Source organism: Diabrotica virgifera, chromosome 5 (assembly GCF_917563875.1).
Source record: "Diabrotica virgifera virgifera chromosome 5, PGI_DIABVI_V3a".
Lineage (NCBI taxonomy): Eukaryota > Metazoa > Arthropoda > Insecta > Coleoptera > Chrysomelidae > Diabrotica > Diabrotica virgifera.
In genome coordinates, this window is record NC_065447.1 from 69182097 (window position 1) to 69201960 (window position 19864).

The 19864-nt window shown below is 31.4% G+C and overlaps 1 protein-coding gene across 1 annotated transcript in view; it reads left to right on the forward strand.

Annotated features, from left to right (window-relative positions):
• Window positions 1-1462: 1462 nt before the first annotated feature.
• Window positions 1463-19864, forward strand: part of LOC114329245 (uncharacterized) — a 499354-nt gene continuing 480952 nt past the window's right edge. The window contains exon 1 of the mRNA XM_050650123.1: window positions 1463-1711. The gene's annotated coding sequence lies outside the window, so the exon portion shown is untranslated. The remainder of the gene's footprint in view (window positions 1712-19864) is intronic.

Sequence of the window (19864 nt, forward strand, 5' to 3'; positions counted from 1 at the left end):
TATACTGCCACTGTTTTCTGCGACTATGTCAAAGCTTTTGATTGTGTAAATCACGACATCTTGATTACAAAACTAAATTTCTATGGAATTCGAGGTATTTCTTTGAATTAGTTCCAATCCTACTTGAATAATCGGAAACAACTAGTTAGAGCAAATGATACTGACTCTAGTCTCAAAAACATCGTATGCGGAGTACCACAAGGTTCAGTATTGGGTCCTTATCTTTATAAATGACATCACTAATTTAAAAATCAATGGGAAAATTTTTCTTTTTGCTGATGATACCAGTATCACTTGGAGCAACTCCACTATTGCATCTCTTCATGAAACTATAACTTCGGATCTACTGACGATAAAGACCTGGTCTGACTCTAATTTACTCTCTTTTAACGTAAATAAAACAGTAGCATTATCCTATAAAGGAGCTCTTCAACCTTTGCCACTTCATAACAGCCAGATCAGTATCGTTGATTCTGTAAAATTTCTTGGTATTTTTTTAGACAGCAACCTCAAATGGTCCCTTCATATCGATTCGTTAAGTAAGAAACTCGCCTCAGCTTGCTATGCAATACGATCTGTCTCAAGGGAACTCAATTTAGCATCTTCTACAATAACATATTTTTCGTTGTTCGAGTCTCATCTTCGATATGGTCTTCCTTTTTGGGGTTCTAGTACAGCTGCTCAATTTGATGTCACTTTTAGATTGCAAAAAAGAGCAATAAGATATTTGTTTGGCCTCAGAAGATCTACACATTGCAGAAGTTACTTCAGAGATCACGAAATTTTAACACTTCCATCTTTATATATTCTAGAAACGGTTTGTTTAATTGGTAAACGCCTTCATGTCTTTCCATCAAGGCCCAATCATCTTTACTCCACCAGAAATTCAATCTTTGATATTTATTTACCGATTCCATCCACTGAGTTAGTAAAGAATTCTATATTATATTCCGCAAAGAAACTGTACAATCATCTTCCGTTACAACTTAAATCTGCAACATCTTTCTCTAAGTTCCGAAAAATGACAAAAGCCTATCTATCCAAAAGACCATATTATTCAATAGAATAATTTCTTAATGAATAACTAAGAAAATTGGGTTCCATGCGCAGTAGCATAAACTTGTCAGTTCCTTATGTTGTACCTATTTTATTTTATTTGTTGTATGTTCAATTTGCAATTTATATATATTTTGCAATAAATTGTTTTTGTCTTGGCTTTTATATCTTATACTGTACATTGTTGACGATTTATCTAATTTTATTAAATTGTAGTTGTTATTTGTTATTTATATTATGTTTTTCTTTTGACTGTATGTAAGCTTTGTCCATAAAATTGTAAAAAATTTCAGTGACAATAAAGCATATTTCTATTCTATTCTATTCTAATTGGCCAATATAATTAAAAGTGCGAATAAAGTTGCAGAGCGTAGAAATAGTTGTCGCTTTGCCGAACTTGCACGGTTCCAATAGAGATATTCAACAATCTAATATCTACAGGGCCACAAAAATACTTTATCTACTCTATCTCATATTATGCATAAGTTTTTAGTTTGTGAAAACTGTCATTATAAATAGCAGTGCGTGAAGGATTTAAAGTGTGCGTGAAGTAACAATGTATTTTAAATGGGGTTTACTTTTCGCCCTGTTTTTTGGCACACTTTCATAACGAGCGATCCACAAATATTGGGATTAAAGCTAGCCGGTTAAAAAAGTACGTATGCCTTGTTTTAATCTGAATTTATATCATTGGTTTATTAATTAATTTTGATTACCATCATAAAACATAAAGAATCAGTCAAAATCTTTAACAAAAACTAATCAAAAATAAAAAGAATTAACAAAATTATAAGTAACAATAATAAATAAAATCAAACAATATGATGTATATGTCCACCACCAACATCTCTACATAACCTAACTTTTCTTGTTAAGTTGACGTACACTGCTAAGGTGAGGTAAACTGGAAGGTATATCTGAATTAAGAATAGACATGTACTGTAAGCTATCTCTGTCGTTATAATCAAATATCCTTAACTCGCGTATTCATGGTGATGACATTTGAGCAATAAATTACAACAAAAGTTTTGACAGTTTTGTGGTTTGAAAGAAGTTAGAATTTCTAAATGTCAAAGGTCTAAAAATTGTAGAATAGAAATGAATTCCAGTGACGAAAAGTTACAGTTCTTTTTTATTTGTTTATTGTAGATAAAACATTGTATGAAACAGTGCGTGAAGTACTTTTTGCGAACTTACGCGATGTGTAGTACTCGACCCGCTGTCGCTCGTGCTCTAAACATGCGTGCTTTCGCAAAATGCATACTTCATGAACTGTTTCATAATAGTTATTTCATAATATTAAACTAAAAACCTTATTGGGACCATTTTTCTGGTTACACCTCCGTGCCTTCTAAAAATGAAAGTCAAACGTATTCTTGAGCAAAAGGAAGATGAGGGAATTCTACAATTTTCAATTCACAACTCACCTGCCCAGCGCAGAAAAATTCCAACGAAAAATGGACCCTTATACTATACTAGATAGGAGTAAATTAATAGAAATTAAAATAAACAGACATTTTCATTTCATTGCAAAAAAGTTTCATTTCATTTTATTTTGCAACCAAATGAAAACGTTTATTCATTTTTATTTCTATTAGTTTACGCATAGCTGAATATAAGGGTCTATTTTCGTTGGAAATTTTCCGTACTGGACAGGAGGTGATTTGTGAATTGCAAATTCTAGAATTTCCTCATCTTCTTTTTGCTCCAGTATCCATTTGGCTTGCATTTTTAGAAGCCACGGAGGTGTAACCAAAAAAATGGTCACAATAAGTTTTTTAATTTAATAATACTTTATATTTTATAAGATTGGAAACTTAACTTAACTTGTGGTGAAAATTTAGGAAGTTTTTTACACTATCTAACTTAAATATCACGTTTTACGCCAATCAATGGGAGCAAGAATAGGATATTACCGCCGAATTCTATCCTACTGCATGGATTTTAATAAAATTTTGGGCCTAGCCTCTACTTATCTCCTAATTCAAAGTCTGCTTTTATCTTGGGGGTGGTTCCCACCCCTTCTTAGGGGTGGAATATTTTTTGGTTAAAGTTATCACGGAATTCACTAGAGAACCTAATTCTATGCAAAAAATGTTCTATATTTTTTTTTTTGAAAACTCATAGTCCAAGTAATGAAGCTTAAAATAGGGAAAAACCTCGCAATTTTTACAGAATGGATCGATTTGCTTGAAAAATTGAGAATAAGTAGTGGATAGTCTAAGGATCAAAATCTATATCATGCCAAAAGGCGCTTTTACCATGGGGGTGGTTGTCACCCCATCTCGTGGGTGCAAATTTTTTCTTATATTTTAATCACAAAAGTTGGTAAAAACCTTCATTCTAAGCAAAAGACATTCAATACATTTTTTTGATAAAATTGATAGTTTTCGATTTATTCGCTATCGAAAATATTAGTTTTATATCGAAAAGATCATTGTTTTTAATAAGTTTTCTGCTAATAACTCCAAAAGTTTTCGTTTTATCAAAATAACTTTAGTTAACAAAAATGTACCTTGTGAAAAATTAAACAAAACAGTTTTTTTAAATTTTCTTTAAGACCAATAGTAATCGAGCTATACTATATTATATGTTGGCTCTTCTTCGTCAAATACTAAATATTGTAGTTTCAAAGTCAAAAAACGGGAAAACTATACATTTTTCGAGGACAACTTGTTCAAACTAATTTAAAGTACTTAAAAATATCTATCTCCAGAAGTAAAAAATCTCTAGCTCAAAAATTAAGTGACTTATAATGAAAATAATGTCAGTCCCTATTTTTTGCAGCGAAAAAGTGATCGCAAGCAACCCCCTAATCACCACCCTAATTAAAATTAGTCATTGACCTTATTTGGTCTTTTTTATTTATGTATTATTAATAGGTTCTAAAAGATTGAACGGCTTAGAATGATTAGTTTTTAAAAAAATGGAGTTAAAATGAATAACGAATTTTTGTAGTTTGGAAAAAAATGGCTTTCTCTTCAGAATAGCAAGATTAGCATTAGAGATACGAAGAATGTTTAAATATGAAATTGTAACTTATTTAATTCCCAAGAAACTGGTTTGCAAAAAATTTTTCTTTAGCAAAAATTGAGTGAGCTATTGACAATTAAATCTTGTAATAACATCCAAAAACCATCTTTACCAACCCTTTCAAAGTCACCTCTTTTTGCGACTGACGATTTTAAAAAGATTTATTACCAATATAATTATAGATCTTGTAAAAACCTACAAATTTTTTTTAACGAAACTTTCTAAGATAAAAAATAAACAAGTTACGGTTAAAAAATTAATATTTTTTTTTAATAAAAAAGGAGAAATCCAATTGGAAGCATAATAATGTAAGTTATCGGTGTTTTTAGTCATTGACCTTATTCATTCTTATTTATTTACGTATTATTAACAGATTCTAAAAGTTTGACTGGCTTAGAATGATTAGTTTTTAAAAAACTGAAGTTACAGCGAATAACGAATTTTTGTAGTTTGGTAAAAAAGGCCATTTTCTTCAGAATAGAAAGATTAGCATCAGAGATACGAAAAAAATGTTTAAATATAAAATTGTAGGTTATTTAATTTCCAAGAAGTTGGTTTAAAAATATTTTTTCTACGGCAAACTTTGAGTGAATCGTAAATGAGTAAGTACATCGAAAAACATTGATTTTTTTCTTTACAAAACGTAACACTTGCGATAGCGAATAAATCGAAAACTATTACTTTTATCAAAAAAACGTATATGACATTTTTTGCTTAAAATGAATGTTTTATCAACTTTTGCGGTCAAAATATAATAAAAAATTTCCATCCCCAAGATGGGGTGGCAACCACCCCCATGGTAAAAGCGCCTTTCGGCATCATATAGATTTTGATCCTTGGACTATCCACTACTTATTCTCAAATTTTCAAGTAAATCGATCCATTCTGTCAAAATTGCGAGGTGAAAAGCTTCGGTTCCTGGCCTATTACTTTTTGAGTTATTCGTGGTTGAAAATTGGCCATTTTCATTGAAAAATAATACCTTTTCAAACGGTTTTTTGCGAATACTTTAAAAACTATGCATCTAACGAAAAAAACTATATTTAACATTTTTGTAAGTTATAAAAAACGAACAGACACTTGCCTCGATAACTCTCCTAGTTATAATACAAAAAGTGATATTTTAGGTGAAAATAGTTTGTTTTTTGGTACATTCTCAAATTGGTATATTCAACTTCAAATAACAGAGAAACGGTCGATTTTAGGTGTATAATGCTGCAAATATCTTTTGTAGCTCTTGAAAAGATCTTTAAAATGAGCTATATTAAAGGTCCCTTACATTAAAACTAAGCGAGATATGCTGGAAACAAAATTGATAACTGATGTGTTTTAAAAAAAAATGAGAATTCATTTTAACCCTCATCCACCAAAATGTAAATGCATTGTTTTCTTTCTACAATACCTTTACTATAGTGTCATTTCTATGTTCAGACAGTTGGACGGGTTTAAAATGAATGGTTTTTGAAAAAAAAGATTTATAGAGAGATTTTTAAATTTTCTTAAAAATCGTCCTTTTTCTCCATGTAACTTGAAAATGATAAAAGATACAGTAATGAAAAATAAAAAGGAAACTTTTACCTAAAAAAACCCTACATTTTTGTTTGGCATATGTTTTTTCGTATCTCTTATCATTTTTGAGTTACATGGAGAAAAGGGAAGATATTTAAGAAAATTTAAAAATGCGCTCTATAATTTGATCATATTTTTTTTCAAAAACCATTCATTTTAGACCAGTCCAATTTTTTTAACATATAAATAACACTATAATCAAAAGTATTGTAGAAGGAAAACGATGTATTTAAATTCTGATGGATGAGGGGTTAAAAAAACTTCTCATTTATTCTTAAAATACATTAGTCATCAAATTTTTTGCAGAAGATCTCGCTTAGTTTGAATGTAATTGACATTTAGTATTGCTCATTTTAAAGGTCTTTCAAGCACTATAATAGTTGTAAGTACCATTATACATCTAAAATCAACCGTTTCTCTGTTATTTCAAGTTGAATACACCGATTTGAACATGCAGCAAAAAAACAAACTCTTTTCTTACCTACCATATCCCTCTTTCTATTTTAACTAGAAGATTTATGAAGGAACAAATCTCTTTGTTTTTTTATAGCCTACAGAAATATTTTATATAGTTTTTTGTTAGATGCATAGTTTTTAAGGTATTTACAAAAATCCGTCCGAAAAGGTGTCATTTTTCAATGAAAATGGCCAATTTTCAACCACGAATAACTCAAAAAATATTGATGTTTCAAAAAATAATGATAGAACAGTTTTTGCTTAAAATTAGGTTCTCTAGCCTCTTCCGTAGCTATTTTAACCAAAACATTTTTTACTCCCGGGAAGGGGTGGGAATCACCCCCAATATAAAAGCGCACATCGGCATAGGGTAGACTTTGTTTCATAAGCTATTCCCTACCTACTGTGAAAATATTAAGTAAATCGATATATTAGGATGGAATTCGGAGCCAAATACCCTCATTGACTGCCTTATTTATATCATCCTAATGTTTAGTTTAATACACTAAAAATTAAAAATATAATGCATTCATATTTAAATAATTAATTGTTTTAAATATTTCGGTGTGGTTAAATTTTCTTTCTGCCATTAAATATTACAGTATCTGTTGTGAAACAATATTCTAATTTTTTCGCACGGGATGATATACCAGCCCATTTTATTAAACTTTGCCCTCAGTTCTAAAAATCTTTGTAAATGACACCCCATTATCCCATTTCATTTGGAGAAGACAACTACGCCTGTGGATTTACCTTCTGAAAAAATTCAATTTGTTTGCTTTTTAGTTCCATCTTATTAAAAAGGAACGTTAGAATTACATGTTTTTTAAAGGAATATATTTTTATTTTAAAGTTAATAATAATTAATATTATAGGCTATTGATTATATTCACAATAAGAAAGCTAAAAGGAACTATAACGTTAACGGGGTTTTATTATTTCATATGGTCAATAGACATTTATATATGAAAAAACCGCGGAGTGCTACCATTTAGAGGGGTGCGTTTTTGAGAAATGGGTGGATTAGTCCCTGGGCATAGGTTACATTAGGGTGAGTTCTATTCACTTTTGGTACTAACATACCTGCATAAAAATTGTTCCTGGTTAAATTTCCTATCTAAATATCACTTTAAAGTCAATGGTACTTTTTTTACAAAAATATATTCAAAAGAAAAAGCACAAAGAAACCCAAAAGAAAGAAAGTTTGTTTTTTGTCCCATAACTTTTGTCCACGAGGATATAGGTATAGACATTGCTTTAGAGAAAAGGAAGCTACATATTTCTTCTTTAAAATTTTGTTTAGTAGAGGTAATTAGGATTTATAGTTTTCGAAATATGATTTTTCAAAGTTCGCCACTCACAGCAATCTTGGGCAATTTTCCTTGTTATTTCGCAAATATTGTTCTGTAACTTTCTTCTACGTAACTTTAATTATATGCAATGGTACACGTAATAGAAATAGAAATCAATTACCTTTAAATTGGTCTACTGTATAACGTTGTACGACTTTTTTTTAAGAGATTATGGTTTTTCAAATTTTTATACTTTTAACGATTTTTTATAATATATAAAAATAAAATAATATTATTATATAATATATTATATATTATATAATATTATATTATATATAGTATATATAATATATTATTATATTATATATATTATATAATACCTAGTATAAAAAACATATTATTTTTTACATTTTTTACGATTATTTTTGAAATTTCCCATTATAACTTTGTTATATATGGTATGTATTATATTAAATAATAAAAAAAGCTTATTTTGTTTACTTTAAAATGGTGTATTACAAAAAATTCTAAGATTATCTTTGAATAAGATATTATTTTTCAAAATGTAATAAGTACTTGCAACGATTTTTGATTTTAGGATTATTTTTTAAATTTCTTATTATAACTTTTTTTTTCTTGTACATGAATATACTATACATTGTATGTTGTTCAATAAAGAGGGCTTACTTTCTGTTCTTTAAAATGGTTTATCATCTATATTTAAATAATGGAAACCGAGTGATTCTTTGATATTTTTTTACCTGTATTATTTAAAATTATTTCTTTTACAAAAATTACATAAACATTAGTCTTAGAAAACATCACTTTAGATAAAATTATTTAAACGTTGACATTTAAAAAAATTTCAAAATCAATGTCCATCTCTTCGTTAGCATTAGCTTAAATATCTTCCCCTGACACTTCACTTATCTTAGAGTTCCCACAATTAGTACCCATGCACATGCACTCTTTGCATAATATTGAACAACTAATTCCTATCTTCCTACAGCCGCAGTTTTTTGTACATCGTTTGGTACATTTACATGCTATTTTTTCAAGCAAAGCTTGGTGCAGGAGCTTTGACAGGAAATATTGGAATTAATCCATATTTTGAAATTTGCCCGGCCGAGTCAAGTGGATCCAAATTATTACCTATAAAAAATAAGATTCAATCATAACACACAATCATATAAAAAAGTTATAATAAGAAATTTAAAAAATAATACTAAAATCAAAAATCGTTGCAAGTACTTATTACATTTTGAAAAAGCATATCTTATTCAAAAATAATTCTAGAATTTTTTATAATACACCATTTTAAAGTAAACAGAATAAGCTTTCTTTTTTATTTTATAATATATACCTAAATGTAGAAAAAGAAGTTATAATAGGAAATTTAAAAATAATCGTAAAAAATATAAAAACTCGTTAAAAGTATAAAATCTTGAAAAATATAACCTCTTTATAAGAAGTCGTACAACATCATACAGTAGAACATTTTAAAGGTAATTGATTTCTATTTCTCTTACATGTACCATTGCATATGACTAAATTTGCTTAGAAAAAAATTACAGAACAATATTTGCGAAGTAACAAGGAAAATTGCCCAAAATTGCTGTGAGTGGCGAATTTTGAAAAATCATATTTCGAAAACTGTAAATCCTACTGACCTCTACCAAACACCATTTTAAAGAGAAAATATGTAAGTTTTTTTCCGTGAAGCAATGTCTATACCTATATTCCCGTGGACAAAAGTTATGGGACAAAAAACAAAATTTCTTTCTTTTGGGTTTCGTTGTGCTTTTTCTTTTGAATATATTTTTGTAAAAAAAAGTATCTTTGACTTTAAAAAGTTATATTTAGATAGAAAATTTAACCAGGAACAATTTTTATGTAGACGTGTTTGCACCAAAAGTGCATAGAACTCACACTAATGTAACATGTACCCAGGGACTAATTCACCCATTTCTCAAGAACGCACCCCTTTAAATGGTATCACTCCGCGGTTTTTTCATATATAAATGTCTATTGTCCATATAAAATAATAAAACCCCGTTAACGTTGCAGTTCCTTTCTAAAGTACATAATCAATAGCCTATTAACAAAATTATAGTTTTCAAAATACACTCCTGTTCAAATAATCCAGACACTTGCATTTTGTATGTTTTTTTTTAATTTTGTCAGGTATAGTGGTTTTAATAAAGAGGACGTACAGATTAGATCCTAATTAAAAACGTTCATCATAACAATAAAAACGGTTCTTTTAATTTATTTAAATGATCGTGTCACCACAGAAACAACATTTTTACATTGGGCAAAAAATGATATTTCGCCGGTCCGAAATAAGAATGACGTAACTGCAAAAAGCCAAATTTCTCAGGAGAGCAAAAAAACGATTTTTAAATATTTAAAATACGGATTAAATGAGGAGTAATTGTTACAATGCTGGCTTTTAATTGTATCGCTAATGGTTCGAATTTCTTTATCTTAAAAAAAAAATAAAAATGTATACCATGTTTACTCAGTTGCAATGCGAAGGCAAAAAAAATCTTATTTTTCACTTAGAATACGTAGCGCAGTCCAGCACTCTGAATTGGCGATTTTCGACTCTTATTGGAGTCTCATCGGAGAGACGTAGGCCTGCTGCTCCATACTCGAAGTGACGAACCATGAAAGCCTACCCCCACATTGCAACTGACGTGTATGGATTAGGTGACTAGCGTCATCTGGCAATTGAAAGGTAAAGTTTTCAATCCTAATAGCAAGGAGTATGGAGCAGCAGGCCTACGTCTCTCCGATGAGACTCCAATAAGAGTCGAAAATCGCCGATTCAGAGTGCTGGACTGCGCTCCGTATTCTAAGTGAAAAATAAGATTTATTTTGTCTTCGCATTGCAACTCAAGAAAAATGGTATACATTTTAATTTTTATTTTATATTAGTATTACTACTATAGAGTAAATAGGTCTATTTTCCGTTGGAACTTTACCAAGCTGCAGACGAGGGTTGTAAATTGCATAGTGTAGAATTGCTTCCCCTTTGTCTTTACTGCAGCTTCCATCTGGCTTGCATGTTTTAGAAGCCTTGGAGGTGTCACCAGGGAAATGGACCAATAAGTTTTCAATTAAAAAATCTTTTAGTAATATTTTTAATATTTTTCAATATTATAAATGTAGTTATTAGGATTGAAAACTTTACCTTTCAATTGCCAGATGACGCTAGTCACCTAATCCATACACGTCAGTTGCAATGTGGGGGTAGGCTTTCATGGTTGGTCACTTCGAGGAGCAGCAGGCTTACGTCTCTCCGATGAGACTCCAATAAGAGTCGAAAATCATCGATTCAGAGTGATGGACTGCGCTCCGTATTCTAAGTGAAAAATAAGACTGTTTTGCCTTCGTATTGCAACTGAATAAAAATGGAATTTTTATTTTATTTTTATTCCCATATACATAGTCCAAGATACGATATACTAGGTCAGTCCAATAAGTACTTAGCCTTCAAAAGAAAAACGAAAATTTTGGAAAAGTAGCGATTTATATCTGAACGTAGTCTCCTTATGCCAATTTTCTCTGCCAAAGAAAAGGAACTTATAATAAAAAGTACGTACCACCAACGAAAGGACATTTATAAGGGAACATGGAAATCTCCAGACGGCCGTACAGTCAACCAGATCGACCATGTTTTAATTGAGGAGAAAAACGAAGAACACTGCATAACAAAGGTGAGAACATATAGAGGACCTGATATGGACTCAGACCACTATTTGGTCAGAATATGGATGAAACAATTAGTACCAACTCTTCGAAACAAAATGAGATTAAAATACGAAAGAAACAAACCAATCATATTACAGACAGAATGTGAGCAAACGTTGTATGGACAAATTATTAACAACAAATTAGAGAGCATAGTGGATGAAAGGAATGTAGAATGCATGTGGGGAACATTAAAAGATGTAATTAAAGAAGCAGCAAATATTTCCAGCACCAATGACAACACAAAGAAAAAACAAAAAGAATGGTTTGATGAAGAATGTGAACAATCATTGGAAGAACGGGCCAAGCTACGATTAAAAATGATAACTCAAGGAACAAGACAAGCGCAGGAAAATTACACTAAACAAAGAAATAGAACCAAAAAAATTCTACGAGAAAAAAAAGGAAACATTATGAAGCTAAACTGAAAAATATAGAGGAAAGCTACAAAAATAATCAAATAAAGAACCTGTACCAAGGGATAAAAAATGAGGAACGAGGCCACCAACCGAAAACTGTACATTATAAAGACAAAAATGGAGAAATGATTATGGGTGAACCAGAGATATTAGAACGCTGGAAGCAGTACTTTGATGAGCTTCTAAACGGACCTGAAAAGACAGACGATAATAACGAGGAAACAGAGGATCTAGTAAATGAAATACAAAATCAACAGGGTGAAGAGCAAGCTCCGACTATAAGCGAAATTCAGAATATCATCGATAAATTAAAAATGAACAAAAGCCCAAGAAGCGACGGCATAACGGCTAAAATGATTAAATTTGGAGGAAATCAGTTAGTAGAGAAAATCCATAAACTAATTAATAATATATGGGAACAAGAAATACTACCTGAGGAATGGAGAGAAGCAATTCTGTGTCCTATTCACAAAAAAGGAAATATGGCTGATTGTCAGAATTATCGAGGCAAAGCGCTGCTAAACCTAACGTACAAAATATTGGCTATGCATATTAAAAACAGATTAACAACGAAGGTTGATAAAAGCATGGAGAATATCAAAGTGGGTTCAGAAAAGGCACTGTGGATCAGGTCTTCACATTACTAGAAATACAGGCTGAAATTTACGAATATAATAAAGACACCATGGTTCTTTTCATTGACTTTAAACAGGCTTTCGATCGAGTGAAAAGAAGCGAGTTATTCACAGCATTGCAAGACATGGACGTTTCTCCAAAGCTTATTAGAATTATAAAATTAACTCTCCAAAAACAATGAATAAAGTCAAGATAAACAATACTATAACAGAAAGCTTTGAGGTCAAACAAGGAGTGCGGCAGGGTGATCCATTATCATCTATAATGTTTAGCATACTACTAGAAAAGGTTATACAGGAAGCAAACATTAATAGAACAGGTCTGATCTACCACAAAAAACATCAGTCCTTGGCATTCGCAGACGATTTGGTAATCTTGGCTAGGAGCAAAATAGAACTTATAGAAACAGTCATGAAACTTGAGGAGAGGGCAGCAACCAAAGGATTGTATATAAATGAAGCACAAACAAAGTATATGGAATGGACAAATAAGCAATTCGTTTGGGGGCAATACATAACAATGACAACAGCGAAGGGAACACAGTATAAATTCGAAGAAGTTGAGAGATTTGAGTACTTAGGAACTGTCTTCACAAGAAATCCTAACTGTGAAGAAGAAATTCAAAAGAGAATTATGTCGAGCAACCGCGCTATATTTGCTCTTAATGGGTTGTTAAGAAGTAAAAATATATCACGAAGAGCAAAACTAAGAACTTACAAGACCGTAATAAGGCCGATAGTAACGTATGCTTCTGAAACATGGGTCACAACAAAAAAATATCAAGAGTTGTTATTAGTTTGGGAGAGGAAAATACTGCGCAAAATCTTCGGTGGAAAAAACTTAAATGGAGAATGGGTAAGAAGAACAAATAAGGAACTAACTGAGCTCTATCAAGATCCTAACATACTAGCAGTAATTAAGGCGCAAAGACTTAGATGGTTGGACCATGTGCAGAGGATGATTCCATATAGAACTCCCAGAATGGTACTATCTAGTGCATTGGCAGGGAAAAGACGAAGAGGAAGACCGAGGTCACGATGGAGTAATGGAGTTAGAGAAGATATGAGAAGAATTAACGTAAGGAACTGGGAAAGAAAAGAGACTGACAAAAGGGAGTGGAAAAAATAGTACATCAAGCCATGGGCCTATTAGGCTCGTAGTGCTTACATATTATTATTATTATTATTGCAACTGAATAAAAATGGTATACATTTTCAAGGAAAACATTTCGTTTATAAATTCGCAAAATTGTGTGTGTTATTGCGTTGCCGCTCCTGCAATACTCAGATCAGGTTTATTGATGGATTCTTATGTAGTTATTTCTTCTCAATCCAAATCTGAAAACGGCATTTCGATATTTTTAACCGTCTTCGAGATAATCGACCTCAAAATCTAAATTGTGACGTCACAAACGTTTTATTTTCTGTCGACACACTACACGTCCAGCTGAAATCGTTGCTATTAAATAGGCTAGTTTTTTTCTCGATTTGTTAAGCAAAGCATAGGTTATTTACATTTGAGTTTGACACTTCGTGAATGTCAAACTAAATTTTAAATTAAGTATTAATAAAACCTCAATGACATTTGATAGTGAATTTAATTACTATATAAAATAAATAAGATGTTCAAAAATCCAATTTGAGTATATTTTAAAAGCAATAATTTATTAACAGCTTTAAAAAGGTTTATACGAGTATACGGCCTCTTTTTTATGATAAATGGATTGTTCCATTTGCTATGAAATTAAAATATAGTCGGTTAGCTAAACTAGACATAACTGGCTAGTGATTTAATAGGTATTTTTTTTGTTTTTTGCGAATTTTGCCAAAAATTGGCCAAATTACTAATTATTTAGTAATTATTTACTAATTAGTAATCAGTTTTGTTTTGCCCAATTGGCAAAATTATTGATTAAAATCACTAGCCATGTATTTTAAATAATATTGTTTGGTATAAAAAATTATGGTCTGATATGTGCAATTACATCATTCTAATGGAAAAATATTTGAAGGTTTTTCTCAAATTATGGATACCAACAACATTTTCATTTATAACTCTTTTATATTTAATTTGACGAAGAAAAGTTATTCTTCATAAAAAGCTATTCATGTTCTAATATTTATGATGCAACCATCATATATAAAATTTTATTATTTTATGAGGTATATAAAAAATATTAATTTAGATCAAGAGATAACTACCTTTATAGTTCATAACATTTAAATTAGAATGATATAATTGCACATTAAAACATAATTATTAATTCTAAACTACTTTTCATAATAGCAATTTTCCATATTATGAATTAAAATACGTAAATAAACAAAGTTTTCGTTATGATAATGCTCGCATTTTCAGCTTGTTATTTTTATTTTTATTTTTTACTTTTATTTTATTTATATTAGTATTACTCCTATAGAGTAACTAGGTCCATTTTTCCTTTGAACTTTACCAAGCTGCAGACGGAGGTTGTGAATTGCATATTGTAGAATTCCTTCCCCTTTGTCTTTACAGCAGCATCCATCTGGCTTGCATATTATAGAAGCCTTGGAGGTGTCACCAGGGAAATGGACTAATAAGTTTTCAATTTAAAAATATTTTAGTAATATTCTTAATATTTTTCAATATTATAAATATTGCTATTAGGATTAAAAACTTTACCTTTCTTTATCTTAATTTAATCCCTCCATTTCAACCCTTTTTACATTTGCGTCATTTTTCATCTAAAAATTTTTAAATATTTAAAATAGTGATTAACCTTCTGATGACCAACCTTTTTTTGTTACACAGATGACCAAGGGGGTTAAAAAATCACCCCAGGTCAAAAATGACAATTAACAAAAAAAAGTTTTTTTATGGCATGGACTTTATGTCATTCAGCCAGTCACAACATGAGTATTAGTGTCATGTGTAGTGTGTATGTTGAGTAAGTGTCTTGTTACTTTGCAAAGTCGACGTCATTCGCTTAAAACTACTTGGAATTACACATAATAGACGGTATTTTACTAAACATCAACTTCAGAATATATTTTTTATTCGTAAAGTATAGGGAATTTTTTTATTTCAAAATATGAGGATATCTAGAATGATATTAAAGTCAAATAAAAAAATAATGAGTTAAAAATTGAAAATACTTTTGAATTTATTAAAGAAAAACATACGCTGGAGTCCAAATTTCCCCCGCTTGGTCATCCGAAGGTTAAATTAACAGTAACAGTCCGGAGCATCGGTATGGCGTTTATTCTTACAATGGCTTTTAGTTTCATCCCCATTGGTTCGAATTTTATTATCTCAATTTAACCCCCCTATTTTCAACAATATCTACAGTTGCGTCATTCTTGATCTGAAAATTTTTCTGTACAAAAAAACTATTTTTAAATATTTGTTATGCCGTTTATTCTCACAGCGATGGCTCTCATTTTCAGCTGTATACAGTATCTTTTGTATCATCTGTATACAGTATTTTAGAAGTAAATTACGCAATAAACAGGAATTGACAAAATTTACAGTTACGTCATTATTATTTCAGACCGGCCACTTTATGCTGTTTACTAGCCAAGGTTTTTTGCATTTTTTTTTTCATTTACAATAAGTTTCACGTTTATTCTGATAAAAATTCAGATCACTGTTCATTAGTATTTTCAAATCGTGTTAACCCATTATGACCCAAGTTATTTTTTATAATCTATTAAAGAAACTAATATATAAGGTGTCCCAAAAGTAGAGGAACGGTCGAATATTTCGCGAACTAAACATCGGACCGAAAAACTGAAAAATACGTGTTCAATCATTTTCAAAAATCTATCCAATGACACCAAACACCAATCCCCACTACACCCCCTGGAGGTGGGGTGGGGGGAAACTTTAAAATCTCAAATGGAAATCCCAGTTTTTCTTGCAAATTTGGATTCGTTACGTAAAAGTAGGCAACTTTTATTCAAGACATTTTTTCGAACTGTGGATAGATGGCGCTATAATTGGGAAAAACGATTTATCCTAATACCGTAGGTAAATTATAGAAACGGTCTAATATCTCACGAAATACACTTTCAAATGAGAAACCAAAAACAGATTTTTAATTTTTTTCGAAGACCTATCGAATAACACCAAACATAACCCTCCAACCCACCCCCTGGAGGTGGGGTGGGAGGTAACTTTAAAATCTTAAATAGCAACCCCCACTTTTTATTGCAGATTCGGATTCGTCATAAAAAATTAAACAATATTTATTCGAAACATTTTTTTAAATTTCTGGTAGATGGCGCTAATAAATCGTATTTTTCCAATTAAAGCGCCATCTACAGTAGAACCCCGCAAATCCGAACTAATTGGGGGACAGCCTGTTCGGATTCCGAAAGTTCGGATTATCCGAAAGTTAGCCTTAACTAGTAGTTCAAAGCTTTCATTGTGATTTTGAGTAGCCAAACGTTCCCGCAAAAGTGTGGACAATATTTTTGGACTCAAGTTGACTACGAGAGAACCAATGTAAGTTTGTGTTTAACCTTTATAAACACTTTATAAACCTATATATTAAAGTATAATATTTATTTTTAAGAAATTTTAAATGTCAGAGTCCTAGTAATCCTACATTGTCCAATTTTCTGGCTTTACTATGTATAATAAACATGTTTTTAAGTTTTTGTCTTGAATTTTTAAATTTTTTTCACTTTTCGTTGGTTCGGATTTGCCGAAAGTTCGGATTCGCGGGGTTCGGATTTACGGGGTTCTACTGTATTAACAATTCTAAAAAATGTTTCGAATAAAAGTTGCTTAATTTTTCATGACGGATCCGAATCTCTAATAAAAAGTGGGAGTTGCTATTTAAGATTTTAAAGTTACCCCCACCCCACCTCCAGGGGGTGGTTTGGAGGGTCACGTTTGGTGTTATTCGAAAGGTTCTCGAAAAAGATTAAAAATCTGTGTTTTAGTTTCTCATTTGTAAGTGCATTTCGTGAGATACTAGACCGTTTCTCTAATTTACCAATGGAATCAGGATAAATCGTTTTTCCCAATTATAGCGCCATCTATCCACAGTTCGAAAAAATGTCTTGAATAAAAGTTGCTTACTTTTACGTAACGAATTAAAATCTGCAAGAAAAACTGGGGGTTTCCATTTAAGATTTTAAAGTTACCCCCACCCCACCCTCAGGGGGTGTAGTGGCGGTTGGTGTTTGGTATCATTGGATAGATTTTTGAAAATAATTGAACACGTATTTTTCAGTTTTTCGATCCGATGTTTAGTTCGCGAAATATTCGACCGTTCCACTACTTTTGGGACACCTTGTATATTTTTTTAAGAATGTATTAATGGACAAATTACCGATTTTTTAATCCAAAAACATATCAACTAACAAAAAAACATAAAATGTAACGCTAGGTTATTACCTACACCTACAGTAACGTAACACATAAACTAAATTCTTAAGAAACATAATAAAATTTATTTTAAAACTACAAGATCTTCATATGAAAAGTATAATAATTGCAGTCAATACACATGCCGACATAACATTGGGTACATATTGTTCGAGTACTACTGCTAAACCACTCTTCTGCAGAGCGACGTCTTTTGTTGTGAAGACTGGCTGTCCCAAAAATGTCGCTTGCTAGGTTTGCAATCGTATCCATTCACGATGAGAATGGGAATGAATTTCTTCCGCTGTAATTTGAGGATCTGGATAGCTTTTAAAAATGGCAATCCTTCTTGTTTCTACTACTAACATCTTGATAATATTATCATCTAACATTTTTTCGAAAAGAGCAACAGGATCTTCGATATCTTTTTTATAACTTTGCACAGGAAAATGTGCATGTGACGAAACTAAGTCACAATTCTCATTCCAGTTGGTTTGACTGTTCAGCTTAATTTTTTTTTCTCATTTTCTATAGTTTCTTCGTCTGTGTTTTGTTCGGACACATCATCTGAAGGAGCTTCGTCATCATCACCATCTGTATATTTTTTTAATCCAATTTACACTTTAGACAGAAGTTGACGGCCAGTTAGATTGTCTAAAGTACCTCCCTCATCCTCATTTCCAGAATCCTCAACCGTTAATTCACTGGCATCCGGAGGCTCAATGAAGATTTCATCCGCATCATCTATATTTGCAAATTCCGTTGTTTCTTTTACTAGTATGGTATAAGTAGACCCAAACCCAGACATCCAAAGTGAAAGTTATCCTCCAACACCAAATTGTCCTATATGGTCCACATAATGTTCAGAAAAAAGTCACACCATTTTGAGCGTCGGGTTTGGGCGGGGGGGAGAGGGGGGAGAAATCGGTAAATTCGTAGTTTTTTAGGTTTTTCGTAAATGTTTCTAAAACTATACGATTTAGCATCAACCTTTTATATAAAAATGTTCTACATTAAATTTGAAATAAAAAAGGCCCTATGCATATAATCCTTCTAAAATGAACGGTTTCAAAGTTACTGAGGTAGTATAGTATAATTGGTCCAAAAAAAGGCCTAACCTAAACATCCAAAATAGAAGTTTTCCTCCAACACCAAATTGTTCTATATGGTCCACATATTGTTCAGTAAAAAGTTACACCATTTTGAGCGTCCGGTTTGGGGGGGGGGGGGAGCAGTCGGTATTTTAGTAGTTTTTCAAGTTAAAACTATGCTTTAACGTAAACAATGTTCTATACAAAAATGTTCTACATAAAATTTAAAACAAAAAAGGTCCTGTACATAATTGTTATAAAATCAACAGTTCCAGAGTGACGGAGGGTAAAAAGTGGAGGTTTTCGATACTTTTTATATTTTTTGGACAATTTCCTACTGATTTTCTTTAACAGGATTTTGTTTTATAAATCAAATTTGCTATTTTAGTGGCCGGTGGTATGTTAGTGATAAGCCCTTGAAGAAACGTCAACCTCACCACCCAAAATCATCATCAATTACCCTCCACTTTTCACCCTCCGTAACTCTGGAACCGTTGATTTTATAACAAGATAGGACCGTTTTTGTTTTAAATTTTATGTGAAACATTTTTGTATAGAACATTGTTTACGCTAAAGTATAGTTTTAGAAATATTGACGAAAAACTTAAAAAAAAACTACTAATTTACCGATTTCGCCCCCCCCCCCCCAAACCGGACATGGATGTCTGGGTTAGGCTTTTTTTGGACCAATTATACTATACTACCTACGTAACTTTGGAACCGTTCATTTTAGAAGGATTATGCATAGGAACTTTTTTATTTCAAATTTAATGTAGAACATTTTTGTATAGAAGGTTGTTCAGCACAGTTTTAGAAATATTAACGAAAAACTTAAAAAACTACGAATTTACCGATTTCTTCCCCCTCTCCCCCCCAAACCCGACGCTCAAAATTGTGTGATTTTGTTCTGAACATTATGTGGACCATATAGAACAATTTGGTGTTGGAGGATAACTTTCACTTTGGATGTCTGGGTTATGCCATCTTTCTAATCAATTGTATCATACTATACAGTTAAGCCTCGTTTAGAAAGAAATAAAGATTATTAATTTATTTCAAGATCGATAACGGCACGTACTCCGGAGAGCCCAGCTTTACATAATATACGTAAATCTACAATTCAAAGCTGTTTTGTCAAACATACATACAGCAACGAACTATTTTCACAGACAACAACAAAAAAGCAATATTTGACAGTATT